General features: G+C 47.2%; 1 long non-coding RNA gene across 1 annotated transcript in view; it reads left to right on the forward strand.

Annotated features, from left to right (window-relative positions):
• The window catches only part of LOC103609894, a 27,353-nt gene extending 7,516 nt beyond the window's left edge, over positions 1-19,837 (forward strand). The window contains exon 2 of the long non-coding RNA XR_552171.1: positions 19,061-19,837. This is a non-coding gene — a long non-coding RNA (uncharacterized LOC103609894). The remainder of the gene's footprint in view (positions 1-19,060) is intronic.
• The last annotated feature ends 449 nt before the right edge of the window (positions 19,838-20,286 follow it).

The raw sequence follows: 20,286 nt of genomic DNA on the forward strand, positions 1-20,286 counted from the left end.
TGAAGATAAGGACTGTTTTATTTCTTCCTTTCTTGACCATATGCCTTTTTTGCTTGACTTAGTGCAGTGCATGGGCTAGAACTTCTAGCACCATGTTGAATATGGGTAATAGTAGACATCTTCACCTTATTCCTGTCTTAAAGGGAAAGCATTCAGGCTTTCACCATTAAGTATTATATTAGCTGTAGGGTTGTTTTTTCTTTTTTAAATGCTCTTTATCAAGCTGAGGTAGTTCTCCTCCTGTTTTTCTGAGAGTATCATGAAAGGTGTTCAATTTTGTCAAATGTTTTTTCCACATCAATTGATACGATCATGTGCAATACTGCAGTGCAACTCCAACACTAATTACCCAGAGTTAGTGTAAACTTCATAGGCTTATGGCACAGTCTCCAACAAGATTTCCCTTGTTTTGGATGCCAGCCACATGTTCTGGGTTTTCCAGGCCACCTGCACTTCTGATCAATTGGCTATAAATTTGGGGTTTTCCTCAGGTTTCATAAATCACTAGAACAACTCACAGAACTCAGGAAAGTGCTATACTTATGATTAAAGTTTTATTATAAAAGTTATTTNAACTCACAGAACTCAGGAAAGTGCTATACTTATGATTAAAGTTTTATTATAAAAGTTATTTTTTATTACAAAAATTTTTTATTATTTTGTTATAGAAGTTTATTTTTTTTTAATTACAAAAGTTGTCTCCCTCTCCCAGCACTTCAATATGTTCACCAAGTGGGCAGCTCAACTGAGCTTCAGTGTCCAGAGTTTCTATTGGGGTTTCATTGCATAGGCATGATTGATGGAGTCATTGCCATGTGACTGAACTCAATCTCCAGCCCCACTCCCCTTGCTGGACTTTGGGAGGTTGGACTAAAGCTCCTACCCTCTAACCACATGGTTGGTCTTTCTGGCATGGCTGGTCCCCATCCTGAAACTCTGTAGGGCTCACCATAAGTTACTTCACTAGCATAAACTCAGGCACAGTCCCACAATAAATAACAAAGACATTCTTTTACTGGGGAAATGCCAAGGATTTGGAAGCTCCCTCTCAGGAACTGGGAACAGAGACCAGATAAATTTTTTTTTATAACATCTGTGATAGTCTTCTTTTAGCTTGATAATATGGTTATGTTAATATTGATTGATTTTCAGATATTGAAATATCCCTTGTATCCCTGTGAATAAAGCCTACTTGGTCATGGTGTGTAATTTTTTAATAAATTGCTGAATTCTATTTGCTAATATTCTGTTAAGGATTTTTGCTTCTATATTCATGAGGGATATTGGAATGTAGTTTTCTTTTATTTGTACTATCTTTGTCTTTTGAAGCCAGAATAATGTTGGCTTTATAAAATGAATTAGGAAGTGATCACTCCTCTTCCATTTTCTGGAACAAATTGTGTAGAATTGCTGTTAATTTTCTATAAACTTTTAGTAGAATCTCCAATGAAATAATCTGTGCCTGAAGATTTCTTTGAGAGATTACTGTGAACTCAATTTCCGTAGTAGTTATAAGGCCATTCAAATTGATCTATTTCACATTAGATGAATTGTGCTAGTTTGTATTTTTTTTTTTTTTTGAGGAATTGGTCCATTTCATTACGCTATCAAATCTGTGTGCATAGAGCTGTTCATGGAACTCCCTTGTGGTCCATCTGGTGTCTGCAGGGCTCGCAGTGGTGTCATCTCTTTTACTCTTGATATTGGTAACTGGTGTCTTCTCTTTTCTTTGTCAGTCTTGCTAGAGATTAATTTTTTTTAAATCTTTTCAAAGAACCACCTTTTCCGCCCCCCCCCCGTTATTTATTTATTTTCCTCTTTATTATTCTGTTTTAAATCTCATTTATTTCCCTTTTCCTGCTGGCTTTGGGTTTATTTTACTATCCTCTTTCTAGACTTTTAAGGTGGGAACTTAGATTACTGCTTTGAGACTTTCCTTCCTTTCCAATGTACACAATGAGTGCTATAGATGAGGGGGTCCCTCAGCACTGCTGTGGCTGTGTCCCACAAACTCTGGCATGCATATTTCAATTTTCTTCCAGTTCAATGCATTTTTTAAAATCCTTGAGATTTCCTCTTTGAACTATGGATTATTAAAAGGTGTGTTGTTTAGTTTCCAAGTGCTTGGAGATTTTCCTGTTATTTCCCCGTTATTGATTTTTAGTTTGATTCCATTGTGCTGGAAAAATATGCTCTGTATGGTTTCAATTTTTTTTTAATTGATTGAGGCTTGTTTTATGGCCCAGGATATAGTCTATCTTTGCATATGTTACACAGGCACTTGAGAAGAAAGTGTATTGTGATGTGGGATGAAGTGCTCCATAAATGTCACTTAGGTCCCGTTCACTGATGGTGTCGTCGATTCTCCTGTATGCTCGGTGATTTTCTGTCAAATTGTTCTATCAGTTGTCTGAAGAGGGGTGTTAAGGTCTTCACCTACAGTTGTGAATTTGTCTGTTTCTCTTTTCAGTTCTATTGGTTTTTGCTTCACATATTTTGCAGCTCTACATTTAGGATTTCTGTGTCTTTTTGGTGAACTGACTTTTTTTCATCGTATAGTGTCCCTCTCTGTCTCTGGTAGTTATCTTTACTCTATAGCCTATTTTATCTGATATTGACGTAGGCATTCCTGCTTTCTTTTGATCCATGTTTGTGTGATATACTTTTCCATTCTTTTGCTTTCAACCTGTCTGTATTGTTATATTAGAAGTGAGTGCCTTACAGGCAACCTATGCGTGTGACGTGCTTTTTAACCCGTGTGATATACTTTTCCATTCTTTTGCTTTCAACCTGTCTGGATTGTTATATTAGAAGTGAGTGCCTTACAGGCAACCTATGCGTGTGACGTGCTTTTTAACCCACTTAGCCTAGCTCTGTCTTTTAATCGGTGTATTTAGATCATTTCTGTTTAAAGAAATTACCACTTTATTTCTGTTTTCCATTTGTTCTCTCTGCCTCTTTTTTCCCTTTTTCTGCTTTTCTGCCTTCTTGTGGGTCACTTGAACATTTTTTAGAATTTCATTTTGATTTATCTGTGTTTTTGAGTGTGTCTCTGTATAGTTGTTAATGGCTGCCCCAGGTATTGCATTATATATACATACATATATATGTATCAAACTTGTCATAGTCTGTCAGAACCAGAATTTTTCCAGTTTGAATAAAGCATAAAAATCTTACCTTCCTTTATATTCCTCCCCATTTATAACATAATTGTCTTAAATATTCCTATACATACATTACAGTCACATCAAGCAGTGTTGTATTTTTTGTTTCAACTGTTGAACATTATTTAGAAAACTCAAGAGAAGAGAAAAGTCTGTTGCGTTTACCCGTATTCCTGCTTCCTGTGTTCTCTTATCCTTCCTGATGTTACTGTTCACTTTCTATCTAAAGAACAACCTTTGGCCGTTCTTTTGGGGTAGGTCTGCTGGTCACAATTTCTCTTCGTTTCCTTCATCTGAGAATGTCTCGATTTCCCCTTGGATCCTGAAGTTTTTGTTGCTGGGTGTAAGGTTCTGATCTCACAGTTCTTTTCTTTCAGCATTTGGAAAGTGTCACGCCGCTTGCTTCCTGCCTCCTTGGTTTATGGCTAGAAATTTGTCATCACTTGTTTTATATATAATCCGTAGTTTTCAGAAGTTTAGTTATGATGTGTCTTAGTGGATTTCTTTGGTTTATTCTATCTGAAGTTTAATCGACTTCTTAAGTCTTTATGTTTATGTCTCCTGCCAAATTTGGGGATTTTTTAGCCCTGTTTTCTGAGTACCTTTTCAGTCCGACCCTCTATCCCCTTTTCTTCCAGGACTCTGATGATGTAAATGTTAGTTCTTTTGTTAGAGTCCCACAAACCCTTGACCTTCTGTTGATTGTTTTCTGTCTATTTTCTCTTGTAAAGTTTGGGAACTTTGTGTCGTTCTAACTTCCAGTTCATTGACTCTTTCTTCTGACTCTTTCCCTCTTCTTTGAGCTCATCCACTGAGTCTTCATTTCAGTTATTGTGTTTTTATTTGATTCTTCTTTATACCTCTGTGGCTGAGGCTTTCCTTCCTTCTTTTTTTTAAATATTCCAAGCATGTTTCTTATTGTTTGTTGAAGCACTTGAACTTTTTTTTTTTTTTTTTTTTTTTTTTTTTTTTTTTTTCCATGTCCGGCAATGGATCGCAACCCTCAGTGTTGCCCCCGTACCGGACCGGGGACCGGCAACGGGATTGCAACCCTCGGTGTTGCTCCCACACCTCGCTCAGCCAGTGAGCGGGAACCGGTCTGTATGTGGGATCCGAACCCTCGGGCAGGAGCGCCGCCGCGCTTCCCAAGCGGCGCACTATCCAGTGCGCCACCGGGCAGGCCCACTTGAACATTTTTTAATTGAGCATTTATAGCTCATTTGTGTGGCGTTAGGTGCATTCCCACTTCTGTGCCCTCTGGAAGTGCCTTTGCCGTGGCTGCTTTAAGTCTTTATGGGTTGGTTCTCACACTGCCATCTTGCTGTTGGCATCTGTTGACATATTTCATCAAGTTTGAGATCTTCCTGGCTCTTAGTATAACAAGTGATTTTTGGTGAGAACCTGCATATTTTCATATTATAGTATGAGACTCTGATTCTCATTTAAACCTTCTGCATTAATGGTTTTCTCTGACCCTGCTCTGGGGAGGGGACCCTGCCCTTGTGCTACCACGTGGGGGCAGAAGGTCAGGTTCCCATTTGGCCTCTGTAGACACGGAGGCAGGGTGTTTACATCCTGCCAGGTAGGGTGCAAGCCTGGTCTCCCTGCATGGTTGCCCCAGATCTGTGGGGGAGGAAGGGACTTCACACCTGCCAGAAGGGTGAATGTCTCAGCCCCAATACTGGGCCTTCTCTGGTGCCACCCCTGTGGGAGTTCTGGGTGCTGGTGCAGGCCTGGCCAGGACAAGGTTGGGGTAGCTTTCTGTCCCCCTGCGCTGCCCTTCCCTGGCCCTTTGGTCTGTGATCATTGGCGTTTCTGGGTTGCTGGATTCTTCAGCTTTAATTACAAGATGTATGAGGCAAACAACAAACAAAACAAAACAAAATACAGACCTAGGGGTTCACCCCCATGTCACTGGTTAGGTCCTGAGGTCCCTGCCCACCTGTCTCGTTTTCTCCACCTTCCAGAGTCTCCTTGGGTTCACTTTACATGGACCACCCAGGCTGTTGGTTGTGTTACTGCAAGGACTAAGAGCAGTGAAGGTCTCTTCCGTCCCCTGGGCGTCACCCACCTTCAACCTTCTGCTCTGCCCAGCTTCTGATTTTGAGGAATTTTTTGAGGGGAAACCTGGCAGGGGGACAGGCTCACTTCTCTGCCTTTTCTTTCTTATTGAGATAATTGGACCCTCAAGTGTACGCAAAAAACTCCCCGATCTCTGCAGATTCTCTGCCCCGTGTAGCCCTGAGTGTCTTTCTTGAAGGTCCCCAGGAGGACAGTGCCCAAGGGTTGGCACAGCTGCACAGAGTCAGCTCTTTTCTGATGGCTCCCCATCCAGTGCCCTGCACTTCAGTGACTGCCTGATGCACAGGAAATGATTTTTTAAAATGTTTATCCAGTTTCTAAAGTTATTTTTGGCAGGAGCATTAATCTGCCCAAGGTACTCAATCGTTACTGAAGGTGGGAGTCGACTTGTCAGAATTCATGGGAGAAGCTTTATGTCAAGGCTCCTTTTCCATTGGACAACATAACCCCAGTGGCAGAGGGAGGGCGTCACTGAGTGTGGTCACAGGCACCTGCCCTTGAATGTCAGCTCTGCCACTTACTAACCTGGGGTCACTTTCCTTAGCCCTGGTTTTCTCATCTGTAACATGGGATGTTAAAAGATCCATCTCAAAAGGTTTTGTAAGATTAAGATGAGATAATGTAGGTAAATGACTCGGTATGGCACCTAACAGATTGTGTGTGAAGACAGCGTTGTTAGCCATTATTTAACACCAATGTTTATTGATTTAAATCAATGTTCATTGATTTATATCCAGTCAATGAAATTTTATTTAACCCGCAAATTCATGAGTTGATTAACTATTTACTTATTTGTGACTCGTATGTTATTTTACTTCGACAGGAAAATACTCCTGATATCAGGCCCACCCCCCTCCTTGCCCAGACCCAGGAGACAATCGGTTGTATAAACAGACACCGAAGTAGATAAGGTCAAGTAGCCAAAACGGCGCTTGTTATTACACAAACTGAAATTAAATAGAACTGAGAAGATGGGCCACGCTCTGGGGATTAGGAAACCACAAGCTGCCGGCCACTTGCAGGGGGACTCTCTGGAGAGGGCGGCAGAGTGTGTGTTTCACCTGAAAGTTCCTTTAGTTCTCGGGCTTGCATTTGAGGCATTGATAGCTCCCTTCATAGAAAAAGGATGAATGAGGAAAGGGCAGGCTGCTGCTCAGATGAGAAATGCGACGTGGACGAAGGCAGCACCTCGGTTTCCACTTGCATCTGTCCTCTCTACCCATGATGTGACCTTGAAAACAAGGAACACAGGACGATGATTAGGAGAAAGTTAAATCCCGGCATAGGCAGCCATCCACCACGGTGACGCTAACTCAGGTGTCTGGGTCTGGGATTAACCAAGTGAACGGCTAGAATTTGTACAGTCAGACTCAATATTTAGAAACTTTAAAACAGCACAGGCCACAGGAAAGCAGAGGGTCTGACGTCAGGACTCTGGTCTTGGTATTAGGCTGGCCGAGGTCCCAGCCCAGCTTTGCTGCTCATTAGGTACATAGCACGGAAAAAGCAAGCTATCTCTTAGCTTTCTGTCTTTATCTCCTATCAGGACTCTGGTCTCGGTATTAGGCTGGCCGAGGTCCCAGCCCAGCTCTGCCGCTCATTAGGTACATAGCACGGAAAAAGCAAGCTATCTCTTAGCTTTCTGTCTTTATCTCCTCAATAGAGAAAATCTATGAATTTATAATCATCATCAAAAGAAAGAGAGAGAGAGTCTTCTGTTTTCACTATCTCTGCAGCAAATAGTCAATTTCTTATCTGAAGAACACTGAAGCTTAATAATCATTAACCTTGCCCCTTCAACAGGAAATATATTCCAGGGTAGCCAAGCAGCCTCCACGGGTAAAGGAAAGCTCTGCTTTGCAGAAGAATGCCAGAGGCATGATCGAAAGCATTGATTTGAAATTTCTGAGGGAATTATTATCAAATAGTCTTTAAAAAGGAAGTCAGAATGAGATACATCAACTTGGCATTCCAAATTGTGCTCTAAGAGCAGCGTTCTTATTTCGAGAGAAGTTGATTGATCAAGGCATCCATAGCAGATGAACGATGTGGCACAGCTGGTGGCAGCGTCTTCAACCCACACACAGCACACAGAAGAGGTTCACCATCCAGTGGCTTCAGAAGGCGGAATTAGAGCTGGATCAAGCACATTTCAGGGCATTAGAAAGGAAAAGGCTCAGTTAGCATTGAGAGAGCTGCAGACGGAGGGAGGCGATGGGCTGCAGGAAACCAAGGGCAGCGAGTCTCCAATGCCAGATGCTTGAGAGGGAGTCTGGCCAGCGGCTGCCGCACAGGTTCTGCAGGTCTTGGCTGTTTGTCCTGACTACTGGGTTGTGGACAGGCCTCCTGACAGGCTCCTGGCTGAGTTGGATGTTTGTCCCCATCCTGCTGCCATGAAAACGCATGGCTTATGGACTTGGATGGTGGGGATCACACTCCGGCCCCCACCTCTGACTGCTTCCCCAGAGCATCGTTTGGTGCAGGTCACAGGAAACCACCCAGTCAGGTGCTGAACATCCACAGACTTCAGTGAAGAGTTCTGCTCCCCATGGTTCTGAGAACTGGGGAGACAAGCACACGATGAGCACATCTGCCCTGGACAGGGAGCCTGTGAGTGGTGAGGGCAGACACACACACACGCACACATATACACACGTGCACACACACACACGTGCACATACATGCACGCATATACACACGTGCACACGCACGCGCACATATGCACATACACGCCACACGTATACATACGTGCACACACGCACATGTATACACACGTGCACACACACATATACACACGTGCACATACATGCACACACATACACACGTGCACATGCACACCACACATATACATACGTGCACACACATGCACGCATATACACATGTGCACACACACGCCACACATATATGTGTATGAACCCAGACGCATGCCCGGAATCATCTCCACCTGGTAGAGGAGCACTGGGGCAGGCCAGCCTCTCCTGAGCGGCTGGTGCTGTCATCTCACATGTGCTGGGCCTGACAGAGTGTGTGTGTGTGTTCATGCACACACACGTGCACCCACATGCAGGTTGTGCTTCTAACAAGACTTTCTATGTTTTTCTCTCAGTGCTCGAAGGCCCTTTCCCTGGCCGGGTTTCCAGAGGGAAACTTGAACACAGCAGGGCCCAGAGGTTGGGCAGTGACCATGCAGCTGTGGAGCTTTGTGTGCCTGAGCTACGTGTTACTTTAATGACTGTTTGTTTTTAACTCCTTTTTGAGGCTTATCAGCTCTATGCTCTTCTGCTTTAGGATGAGGCAAAGGAGGCAGGGGGGAAACTGAGTCCAGGCTTCTGTGGACAAGCCAGTGAACCAACGAGGATGCCCTGGGTGGCAGCTTCTCAGAGGTGTCTGGCCAAGGTGGTCCTGGTCCTGCCATCCAGGAGGATTCCAGAGGCTCCCAAGGGGCCTGGGCTTCCCTCCCAACGTCCTATGCTGTGGTCATGGGGATCCTGCTGTGGGTTATTTCAGCTCAGAACGCCCAGGCTTGTGCCGATGAGCTGAGGTTCACTGGTGAGAGGACGCGGAGCCCTGGATGCTGNCCCAGGCTTGTGCCGATGAGCTGAGGTTCACTGGTGAGAGGACGCGGAGCCCTGGATGCTGAGCTCATGTGCTGTGTGGTTCAGCTGCCCCATCCTGTCCAACTTGGGGACACCCCTTCGGGCAGGTTTGGAAAAGAGCTTTAACAAGTGACTTTGACCTTTGGCACCTTCAAGAGACATCTTTATCTCTCTGCCTGATCCTGATCTTACTGTGCTGTTAAGACCCTGTTTGGGCTTGTTTTAGTAAACTTTTTATTTAACTATAGTTTTACAGTTACTTTAGAAGAGTCCCATATACACCGCTCAGTTTGCACTGATAACGTGTTGCATTAGCAGAGCAGTCGTGAACCCGTGCCAACACACTAGTACCGACCAACTCAGCACCATCTGCATATCTTCTGGGTTTCACCTCATGTCCTTGCTATGTCCCAGGACCCGGTTCTGGACACCACATGACATCTGGCCACCATGTCCCCTTGGGCTCCTTGTGGCTGGGACGGTTTCTCAGACCTTGTTTTAGATGACCTAGACATATTCTGCCTTCCTTCCCTTTAAATTGTGGTTAAAAACAACAACAACAAAACACACGCACACATACATTATTAAGATCCATTTTAAGGTCTGGTGCTGAAGTGACCCAAATGGCCAGAAAATACTGCCAGCTCTGGTGCATTTTCATGAGCAGCTGAAGTCGTTTGAACCCTTCTTTGCAGAGAGAGGGCTCTGAGCCCCGAGGGTTCTGTGTGTCGGGGTTGCTGCGGGCTGAGACCCACCCCAGAGACAGAGGAGCCACCATGTCCCTGTGGTGAAGATGCCTTTCCATTGTTTGTGTTAATCCAAATTTTTATTTCACTGAAGGTTCACCCTGGTGAACCATGGAAGCAGGATTGTGGCTCCAGAAGTCTTCCTACAAAATTGACCGGGACAGTTTGCACCGCCCTGTCCTGTAGAGATCAGTAGCTCCAACTGTTTGCAACCAAAATGTAAACTTGCTGTTGTGACCAGCTTTCTTACCTCTTTAAACCATTTACAGTGGATTTGTTATTTTACAGACTGGGCAGGCAGGGGGAAAGGCAGAAGGACAGGGCTGCACAGAGGATCTACTGAAATCAGATGTGGCATGGGGGGTGACATTCAGCTGCAGTTCACCAGGCAGAGGTACCCGGCTCCTGCACAAGAGTTAAGGGGCACCAAAGAACTCAGTAATCATGATAAATAGTATCTTAGTGCAACACTAAAGAAATTAAAAATTAGTTTTTATGCAAAAATGAAGAAAATCCACGATGGACAGAGTATTGACATTTTAAATAAAGACAGGATGTCGCTTCTTTTAGGACCCTGTGCTGTTGTGCAATGGACAGTTGTTTCCAGGGCCCCAGGCCCACGAGGCTGCACAGTCCCGTGCCGGGGCACGTACTCCAGGCAGAGCGTGTTCTTTGACGGTGGAGCTTCCTGTCACTCTTCACCCTTGCGACAGGTGTACACGGTGTGTGCGTTCCTCTTCTCCTTGGCTCCTACGTGACTCTTCATGGCACTGCAGTTTACGAGGAGCTTTATCGTTTATCATTCCATTTATCCTCCAGAAAGAAAAACTCCTGTGAGTCGAGGGTGTCATCCTCTTTTTAGAGAAGAAGAAACCGGGCCTCAGATCAAGTTGCTAACCAACGACACTGAGCAGCGAGTAGTGCGGCTGGGGTTCCCTGACACGGATCCCTGGCCTGGGCCTTTGTGCACACAGCCAGCCCTTGCTCCTCTCTCCCAGCTGTGCACGCACGTCTCTGCCATGTCCATGCTGAGGGTGTATGTGAGTGTGCTTCCATGAGTGTGTGCATACCTGGGGGGTTGTGTGCTTGTGTGAGTGTGCGTGCATATGTATGTGTGCACGTGTTCGTGCACACACATATAAAAACACAGGTGCTAGCAGCATAGTTGCATGAACGTGTGTGTTTGTGTGAGTGTGTGCTTGCAGGAGCATGCGTGTACACATGTATGTGTGTGAGCATGTGCATACACATGCGTGTGTCCNTGCAGGAGCATGCGTGTACACATGTATGTGTGTGAGCATGTGCATACACATGCGTGTGTCCACAGGCGGGCTGAGGCTGCTGCTGCCTGTGTCTCCTGGATGGTGCCGTCGATGCCTGTCATGCTTGCAGAGCCGGCAGCAGCCCGGGAGCTCAGTGAGGATTTCACCGTCTCCTTCATCTGGGGGAGCCCCAGCCACCCCTGCCTGCCTCCCTCCTCTGGCTTTGGGCAAAGGCTCAGGATCTTGGTGTCTGGTGTAGACGTTGCCAACCCCAAGGCTGTAAGAATCACAGTAATGTGTCATTTGTGGGAATTTGAAAGACCCCTGCAAATGTGCACCCTGGCTTCTGGGCTGGTGTCCATCCAGTAACGGGGTTTTTCTTGGGACATATCAGGAATTATTCCTGGTAAGGTAAGACATTCTCTGTAATGCCGTCTCCTACCCGGCTCAAGCCCAGCATCAGAGCTTAAGAACACATCAGCCGGTCCCTCAATCCTCCTCATAAATGGAGGGCCACACACTGGCCGCTGTCGGCAGTCTTCCATTCTTCTAGCCTGTGTTAGTTTTGATAGGATTAGCCATGGAGTCCTACATGAAAGTCCCAGAATCCCTGTTGGTTGGGCAGCCTGTTAAAATATTGTTTTATCTTCTCGCAGTTTGCAAGCTCACAGAGTCCTGTGGGAATTTTAAAGTGTATTTCTTCTCGGCCGGGTGCTCTGAAACAAAGCAGCCCAGGCGGAGTGGGAGGCGGCTGCCTGGCCTGTGGGGGCTTTGCCCGAGAGTGCTTGAGGAAACGCCGGTGCTGAGGTGCACAGAGGCCGGGGTACCCCATGGGGGTGGGAGCTGGTGCGTGTGGGGACCTTTGCAGAGCCTGGCTGGGCATCCCAGGGGGTGGCACCTGTGGAGAAGGAAGATCTTGCGGGAGGACAGGGCCATGAGATGGGATCGCGGGGTTTTTCCGAAGGCTCCAAGCCAGGCTCCCTACGTGAAAGTTGACTCTTCCGTCAGCCAGAAGCTGTGATCTGTTTTGTTTGGGTTTCGCCCCATTATAGGGACTGTACGGTGGCGTTGCTAGGTGGGTAGCTTGCGGGACATAGAACCATCTTGGGCAAATCATTTGTGAACTCTGTGGTGCCCAAAAGAATGGCTTTAATCAACTAATATTAATGAATACCCACCTCATCCTCTCTGTTTTTATGGGCCCACTTGTAACATTTTAGGCACATTTAAAAGACCACAAGATGATGAGACTAAAATCCTACACATTTTGTGTCCTTTGTTCTTTTTCTAAGTAGGACTCTCCTGAGTCCTGTCATTTCATGTGAGCCTTCCCGCACATTGTCCCAAAGTCCCTCCTCCCAAAGCTGCTCTGGTTGCACCTCTGCTTGGTTCCCGACACCCGTGGGGACGCCCATGGGAACTGGCCAGGCGTCCAGGTGAGTGGGTGCCGGACGGTGCCCACGGCAGGAGGTGCTCTCTCCACGGGTCTGTGATGGACTCACTGCTCGCGAGGCCTTCCCTGAGCCCCCCGGTCTGGACACTCACAGATCCCACAGCCCCAGGATGTGCGTGGGTCGTTTCCACCTGGGGTCTGTGCTTCTTTGTGCAGGTTGCACGTGTCGTCCTTCATGTGCATTTTGCCTGCCTCTCTCTTGAGTTTCTGCCATCCTGCTCAGCCTCCACAGGACTCCATGGCCCAGAGGCCCCATGCACAGGGTGACGTCAGCATCTTAGTGACCCAGAGCACAGAGGTGGCTGTGCAGGGAGGGGGCAGACAAGCCTCAGGACAGACATGCGATGGCGTGCTGGGCCTTGGAGGGTGGGGCTGGAGCAGTGGAGGTGTGTGGTGCTTTATTTGATGTGAGGTTCAGATACTTTCTCTTCCACAGCTAACCGTGCCGGCGCCATTTGCGATTAAAGCGATGTTTTGTCCCCAACTTGCAATGTCACCTTGGTTGCACGTTAAGTCCATTTCCAGGCTCTGTCTCTCTTCCGTCCATCGTGCTCTCTCTGTGCCAGGAGCAAACTCTGTTAGATCACAGCTTCTGGCTGTTTTACTTTCTGCCCAACAAGGGCAGAATCTGTGTCTTTTGCAGGTGGTGCTGGAGACGTGTTTACTGAAGGTGTGATTCGGAGAGAGATGGGCTGGTTTCTGTACTGGGAGCTGCAGTTTCTTTACCTGGAAAATTCAAGACAAACACTCTGGCTTCCTCCCAGTGTGGCTGCGGGAGGCCCTGGGGGCCCCTTCCTTCCCCTCGTGGACACCCCTGCCCATCCCTGGCCTGGCCCCTCTCCCGGTCGCCTGCTGAGGGCTCCATGCCTCTTCATGCCCCAGCTCTGCCCACCCTCCCTAGAGCTCTTCTGTGTCCTTGGGGACCCCCTCTGAGCACAGACCATGACCGTCCCCTGCCCTGGATTCCCACTGAGGACTACTCCTGACTTTTTAACCATTACCGCGGTTTCCGAGTGTCTTCCTGGGTTAGTTAAGCTCCTCCTTCTTACACATGGGGTTTGGAGCAGCTCAGGCCTGGCTTCCAAGTGGCCCACCGGGCACTCCTGCCGGAGCCTCTGCAGGCCAAGTTCACTTTGTGAAAAGCTCGCACTTTCCCCTGCAGATGCCCGCCGCTTCTGGTGTTTCCCCTGGCCTGGCACAAGCTGGTTCCTCAGACTGGATCTGTGCACCCGTCCCATCCAACCAGCACAAGTCCCTGTGGGCCTCCCTCAGCAGCCTCTCGGTGTTAAGCGTCCTCCAGGCCCGCAGTCCTGCCATCAGCCTCTGCCTGTGACCACAGCCAGCGTCCCACCAAGGAGTCCTGCGGGCACCGCCTTCCACAGCCCCTTGTTGGTCGGATCACATGTGGCCCTGAGCAACGGCCCCCACGGCTCCTGACTTCCAGCAAAGACCTCTCGGCTGCTCAGAATGGCACAGGGGGCTTGCCCAGGTGCTCTCTGTGAAACTGCTTTGATTTCTATTTGTGAGATTATTCTCTTGAAATGTGTTTTAAAGTGATCAAAATGGAAGAGCCTCATCCCTTGGAAGGAATTTCATAGGCCTGGTGGGAAACTCGAAGGTGGGCAAACTCCTCCTTTCTAGGGATGAGCAGTGTCATTTCCAGAGGAGCAGAAGCCCTGCTCTCTCCTGCTAAGAAGCTGCAGGGACGATAGTTAGAACAGGCAGAAGGCGGTCAGCAGACCAAAGAGGCACCTGAGCAGACACCCGGCGTGTGTTACAGTCACCGACGGCAGCGAAGGTGGCAGGGCAGGCTCCTGCCGATAACACCGTGTGTGAACAGTGCAGCCTCCGACTGAGTTTGCTGTCGTCCAGGTCCTGCGCTAAATACGCAGTGTTGTCGCACGTAATCTTCACCACAGGCCACAGAGGTGGGACCGAAGTCTCCGTTCACCAGCAGGAAATCTCGCTGCAGCTGGGCCGAGCCATCCTGGGCCGTGTGCTCCCCACGCTGCGAGGCTGCCTTTCCACGGAGCTGGGAAGACAGGGCTCTGTCCGTGTGGAGGTAAAGCCCCTGTGAAGAGAACCTTTTTCCCATTGCCCTGGAATTTGCAAGCACTTCCCACTGTGGCAAAGATCAGCCCCTCCTCACCCTCCTTCCAAAATTGTTCCTCCCGGGGCCTTCTATAGGGTTGTATGGTTCTTAAGGGCATTTCCATCTACAAAGCTCACAGGCACTCGGTCACTTTTCCTAGACCAGAAGCATCTTCCCTGAGTGTGTGTCTGTCTGTGCGTCTGAGTGTCTGAGTGTGTGTCTGTCTGAGTGTGTGTCTGAGGGTGTCTGTGTGTCTGATTGTGTCTGTCTGAGTGGGTGAGTGTGTGTCTGAGTGTCTGAGCGTCTGTCTGTCTGAGTGAGTGATGTCTGAGTGTGTGTCTGAGGGTGTCTGTGTGTCTGATTGTGTCTGTCTGAGTGGGTGAGTGAGTGTGTGTCTGAGTGTCTGAGCGTCTGTCTGTCTGAGTGAGTGAGTGTGTGTCTGAGTGTCTGTCTGTCTGAGTGAGTGTGTGTGTGTCTGAGTGTCTGTCTGTCTGAGTGAGTGTGTGTGTGTCTGAGTGGCTGTGAGTGGCTCCTTTGCCTGCTGTTTGGACTCTCCGGGTCTGTGTTCACTTTAAACCACACGAGAGCTCTGTTCTCTGCTGTGTGGACACTCACATCCTTACTGTAAGAAAGCTGCACTTTCCTCAGAAAAGCATCTTTTCTGGTTTTCATGGTAGCAGGTCCTACCTGGGGAAGCCTGGCCAGGAGGCCTTGTCCACCTGGGCACAGATGCCTGCCATGGAAGGCCAGCCAAGTGTCACAGTGAAGCCCACCACAGCTGTCCCTCCTGGCCAGGCAGCCCCAGTGGCTTTCCTGGCACAGCTTCTTCCTTCCACAACCGTCTCAAAAGCCACCTCATCCCCTGCAGTCACCTCACGGTCTTTTAAAGATGCCATCTCCAGCCCCACACACAGAGTCGCAGGGTGCCTCATTTTGCTAACAAAAACAGGTTCTGGGATTTTGCTGTTTATGGGTATTTTGTGAGTAGAATCCATGTAAATGCTCTAGAGGACTTTCCATTTAAATGAATTCTCTCAGAATCCATCTGTGAAGCGAAGAATCCTTCTGGGGTGTTGAGAATCCATCTGCACTGTAATGTGGTAAATCAGGTTTTCTCGTTGTGCATGGGGGTGCTGAGGAGGAGTCACAGTAACAAACCCGGGGACGCCACCCACATGCCCCACCCTCTGTAGGAAAAGATGCCTCAGTCCCCCACCCCCACCCTGGCGGCAGGATCGGGATGGAAGGATCTGATTTGCGGTGACATCAGACACACACTTCTGGCAGCCCTGGCTCACTTGAAAGATTTCTCGTTGGATTTTTAAGTCCTTTGGGGGCTCCAACCACCCGCTGGTACAGGGGGTGCTGCCCTGGCCCGGCTGATGCGGGGAGGATCTGAAACGGCCCCCGACAGGGCTTCAGCTGTGGGGGCTGCACGGCCTGGAGCGTGGGGACCATGGCCAGGCCGGCTGGTGTCTTCTCTTGGCTGGGCCCTGAGCACGTCCTGGTCTCGGGGTGGGGTCACCATGACAGGTCAGTTGCTGGGTCAAAACGGCTCTAGGTCAGGGATCGTCAATCTTTTCTCTTACGTATTCCCTACAGGTTTTTGTAAAATTATTATTTTTGAGTTAACGCCTGAAATTTTTCATAATAGTTTAGTCATAGAGATCAATTTTCAACATGTTTTAAATATTGACATTATAAAACAAAACTGTCAAATCCTCTGTGATTTGATGACCACCAGTATCCACCTTCCTGGACACCTGAGCACGTGATTCACTAACAGGTGGAAATTTCACTCCGTTCCCTTTTCCCTTGCGCACCTATTTCATTTATTCCCCCAGAACTGTGTTCTGATCCTAACTGTAAGGTTACGGTCTTTTGTGGACCATTCCGTCTTAGCCCTCTACCAAATACATATAAATTGAAATTTAAAGTTTTTAATATTCTGGTGACCAGGAAGCTTAATTATTAAACTTTTTTTCTTTTCTGGATTGCTCATGAAAACTGATCAAAACAAAATAGAGTACCCATTTGGACAAATATAAATAAAAGATGAAATTAAAATTTAATTCAAAATATTTTCCTGAATGAAAGATTAGGTCTTCTGGAAAGTTATTAGTGCTGTTATCTATGGATGATCCTGTGTCAGAGCGAGACACAGTTCAGCCTTCATTCTATTCCTGTTTTTCCTCTTTGTACGAGTAAAGGGTAACAAACATTGTACGAAGGGGTGGAAATAAAAAGACTGCAAATTACCCTCAATTCTTTGAACTCTTTCTTACAGAAAATTACATGATAACTTGAAAAGTTATTTTTAATGCTGTATTAGCATACAGGGTAGAATTCTTTTTCAATTGTGTTGAGAAAAAAAGAATCCACCCCCCCCTCGCGGAGTCATCCCCTTAAACGGTCTCTGGGGCACCTGAGTGGTCATGTCCCTCGTCCAGGTCCCTTGGGAAGAATGCGTCAGAGCAGGAGGCAGGAGGCAGCTCTGTGCAGTGCGGTGAGGGACAGCCACCTCCTCTGCAGGCAGCTGCAGGCAGACAGCGTTAGGAGTCGGTACCTATGGAAAATGGGAATCCAGAAGTAGACTCCCCTAAAACACACGTGCCTGTGTAAGCCTCGGAACGTCTTCCCTTCCCCCAGGAATGTGCATACTGAAGTTCAGAGATTCCTCTGGGAGGTTTTCCCGTCGACATGGGTGGGGGTTAGTCAGGAAATAAGATCCAAACTCCAAGACTGTTAATGTCGACATTATGACACCTTGACGCAACGACGTGTCGTTTAAAGACATAAAAATAATGGTGACTCTGTATTTAGCACAGATGAGGCTTTGCAGATTCTCTCTGCGTCTGTCTGTGTATGGGTGCATCTCCTACTCAAGCATTTAGTCTCATGTTGAGTCCAAAATGAATATACAGCTTGAGTGGTCTGATGAGCTGGTGGGGTCCTGAGCCAGTGGGGTCTGCAGATTAATAACTCCAAGACTGTTAATGTCGACATTATGACACCTTGACGCAACGACGTGTCGTTTAAAGAAATAAAAATAATGGTGACTCTGTATTTAGCACAGATGAGGCTTTGCAGATTCTCTCTGCATCTGTCTGTGTATGGGTGCATCTCCTACTCAAGCATTTAGTCTCATGTTGAGTCCAAAATGAATATACAGCCTGAGTGGTCTGATGAGCTGGTGGGGTCCTGAGCCAGTGGGGTCTGCAGATTAACCCTGCTGAGATCTCATTTGTGTCCACAGGTCCCAGGGCCCAAGGGCCACTGACTCATGCTCATGGTGACTCTGTGACAAAGGTGCTGTGATGTCCGTGTTTTAGATAGGAATCAGAGGTGCAGAGCAGTCATTTGCCCACAATCACACAGCAAGTAAGTAGGATTTAAACAAACTGGACCTTTGATATCATGGGAGACAATCTCAGAAGACCCCCTGAGTGGGTGAGTCAGGGGCTTGTCATTTGGGAGACTGTTTCACTCTGATTTGGGGGCACCTCCTGCTACTGCAACTGTGCACAGGAAGGTCTCGCCACATGAGGGGATTCTGAACGTCAGTTTTGCATCTGAGGAAGGACAGAGCTGCAGAGCAACTGACCTAAGATCCCATGATGCAACAAAATCAACAACAACTTAACAATTTAGTACTTATGAAGTACCAATTGCTCACTCATTTTAGAAGCAGAATAGAATAGCAGCTAAGAATGAGGAGTCTGGCATCACGTTGCTAGGGTTCAAGCCTCATATGCTCTGTGACCTTGGATAAGGTGCTTAACTGTTCTGGTCTCGATTTTCTTATTTTGAAAAGTAGAGATAATGATAGCACCCTCCTCATGAGCTTATCATGAAAATTAAGAAAAATAACAAAGACACAGTGTGTGGAAGAGCATCTGCTGGTGCACAGAAAGCACTTAATAAATGCAAGCTACTGCTAGGAAAAAATTAGAAAAGGCTTTTCAAAAATATTTGTTTTTTAATAAAATATGCATGAGAGTAGTTCAAAAAGTTCATATACATATTAGCATTATCTTCCAATTCTATTTAACTATGTTTAAGTGCACAGCTCAGTGGCATGAAGGACATTCACATTGTCATGCAAACGTCACCACCAACACTTTTCAGTTTGCAAAATTAAAACTCGGTACTCACTAAGCAATGGCTCCCTACTCCCACCTTGCCCCAGCCCCTTTCTCTCTCCATGGATTTGACCACCCTAGTAACCTCATGTATGTGGACTTATACAGTATTTGTCCTGTTGTGACCAGTGTATTTCACTCAGCATAATGTCCTCAAGGTTCATCCGCGGGACAGTGTGTGCCAGAATTTTCTTCCTTTCTAAGGCGGATGGTATCCCACTGTAAGCACATGCCACATTTTGTTTATCCATTTATCTGTCAGTGGGCGCGGGTTACTTACACCTTTTGACTATTGTGAATAACACTGCTCTATGAACATGGGTGTACAAATGCCATTTCATGTCCCTGCTTTGAATTCTTTGGGGCATATACCCAGAGGTGGAATTGCCGGATCATATGATACTTCTGTTTAATTTGCTGAGGCACTGCCCAGCGCTGCAGAATAATTCACTATGACGTTTCCATAGAACATTTGCCTGTTCAATAAACCCGCCCTTTTCTCTCATTTTCCTTTCAACTCCAGGGGACAAGGATAAAGTTACTGGGCTCCTCGGGGTCTGGCCTGACACAGCCTGAGAAGAGCCAGTTATTTCCTGTTTCCAGCTCTGCTCCCTCCGGCAGGGGCAGCCCCGTCTCCTGTGTGCACCTAATACCTGCAGTTTCTCCGTGCATTTAAAGTTGACACGAGCCTGTCCTATTGGAGGGCTCACCCCCTCCTTGCCTTTTGCCCATGCTGGTCCAGTTTGCTCCAGAGCATCTTGTCAGTGGCTGTGTGGGCCGTGGTGCTCCCCCGCGGTGGCACCGGGGACAGTGCCTGGGGACAGCTGACCACTCCTCCTGCTGCAGGAGGATTTCCGTGGGTGCATGCTCAGGACAGACATGCAGCTTGCAGGGTCTCCATCCCCCTTGTGCGGGAGGGACCAGCGCCCCCACCTGGGCCCAGACCCGGCACCTCCCGCCGTTGCAGGGCAGGTGAGGAGTGGACACGCCCCAGTGTGTGTTTGTGTTTGTCTATTAACTAGAGAGTCAGGACCAGGTGTTCAGAGCCTTTTCCACGCCCGCTGTATTTTTATGTTTTCTCTTCTGTACATTACCTGCTCACTTGGGGTTGCTGCTTCCTTCTGTTATTTCAAAATTATAGAAGCTTTTGCATATTCTAGATATTAGTCCTCTGTTAATTTTGGCCATTAGAAAAAAAAAATCTGTCAATAAGTCACCAATGTCTTAACTGTGCCCGTGTTGTCCTTTGTTAAACAGAAGTTCTTAATTTTCATGTAATAAATTATCTCTCTCTCTCTCAGGCTTTGTGTTTTGTCTTTTGAAGTTTTATTTCAGAAGTTCTTTCCCACCCTTCAGTAACAAAGTTATACCCATGTGTAGTTCTCCTACTAGCTTTTTGGTTTTACTGTTTGCATAAAACCCTTTAGTCCATTGGGGACCCCGCTCCTCATCACAGTGTTACAACGTCACTTCGTCAATCACGTAGCATTTACTATGTTTCAAGCCCGTTTTAAACTCTTTTAACTATTAACTCTTTTAAATTTCACAACCACTACGATGGAGAGATGATTTTCATCATTACTACCCCCAATGCAGAACAGAAAATGAAGCCCAGGGATGCTAAGTGTCCTTGTCCCCTGCAGACCCACCACCGCTAACACACCCTTGTACACGGAGTTGCCTCCCAGAAGGGCCTGCTGTGTGCTGTGCTGTGCTGTGCCTGGTCCTGGCAGGCGTCGCTCAGACATG

Source organism: Galeopterus variegatus, unplaced genomic scaffold (assembly GCF_000696425.1).
Source record: "Galeopterus variegatus unplaced genomic scaffold, G_variegatus-3.0.2 Scaffold10259, whole genome shotgun sequence".
Classification (NCBI taxonomy): Eukaryota; Metazoa; Chordata; class Mammalia; order Dermoptera; family Cynocephalidae; genus Galeopterus; species Galeopterus variegatus.